Source organism: Halyomorpha halys, unplaced genomic scaffold (genome assembly GCF_000696795.3).
Source record: "Halyomorpha halys isolate HHAL.00 unplaced genomic scaffold, Hhal_1.1 Scaffold885.1, whole genome shotgun sequence".
NCBI classification, from domain to species: Eukaryota; Metazoa; Arthropoda; class Insecta; order Hemiptera; family Pentatomidae; genus Halyomorpha; species Halyomorpha halys.
Window position 1 is genome coordinate 270744 of NW_027104929.1, and position 1217 is coordinate 271960.

Sequence of the window (1217 nt, forward strand, 5' to 3'; positions counted from 1 at the left end):
TTATACGGTTTATACAGCTGACATCCCAACCCACCCTAACACAGTCCTAACAACATACGCTGATGGCACATGATACTGTCTGTAAACAACGACCCAAATAATGCACCACTAACACTCCAGACACACATAACATCTATTGAAGAATGGTGTAAAAACTGGAGAATCAAAATAAATCTTGACAAATCCCACCAGATCACCTTTACTCTCCGTCGTAAACCTCTATCCTCCTGTCCTACAGTATCCTTTTTAAATATTCCACTAACGCCTCTTGAACAGATTCGATACTTAGGACTCCATCTTGACAAGAGACTTATTTGGAATCCACACACAAAGCTGAAAAGACAAGAAACTGCTCGTAGATTCCGATTGCTACAACAATCACTTGACAAACGCTCTAAACTTCCCATTCACTACAAAAAAATAGTATACACTACGATAATCAGATCAATTTGGACATATGGAATTGATCTCTGGGGCTCCACCAAAGCATCAAATTCCTCCCGCATCCAATCGTTACAATCCAAAATCCTACGTAAAATCCTTGATGCTTCTTATTACGTTACAAATAAACTCATTCCCAAAGAACTTAACATTCCATTCGTTGCAGATTTGGCCCAAAACTGGCATGCGTCTTTTCTATGCAAACTCCTTCCATCTTCCATCCTTAACGATTCCTGATAATCCTCCGAGGCGTCTGAAAAGAAGATGGCCACGGGACCTTTAATTTAAATTAATGTTTGAAGTACCACCAATGGGTGGTTCCTTCCCAAGATTTTCAAGTGTATATGAAACATACAACATATTTACTTATTGTATTTATTATTTGTACAGTTGTAAATTACATTAAATAAATAAATGAAAAAAAAAATGATGGTACATATAGCTCATACATATAAATATTTGGAACAGTTGGGGTTCTCGGTTACAACAATTGTGTCGTCATGAAGAAATCATATCTTTGTAAAGTTACTTGTGGTTTACTTCAAAGAAACCAATTTAAAATACCAGAGCAAAATAAGTAGGAAAAAAGAGAAGTCACTCACTAATCTGTTGAGTGTCAATTTCTTGTTTGGCTCAGTTTATTTCAAATATAATTAACAAATACCTTTCTGGAGTATTTTGGTGCACTACTTTAATTATTAACTAACGAAGGTTTAATTCATTTATTCAGATGACTCAGATGAGTTAAATAATTAATAGTTGCGTTTGAATTATTT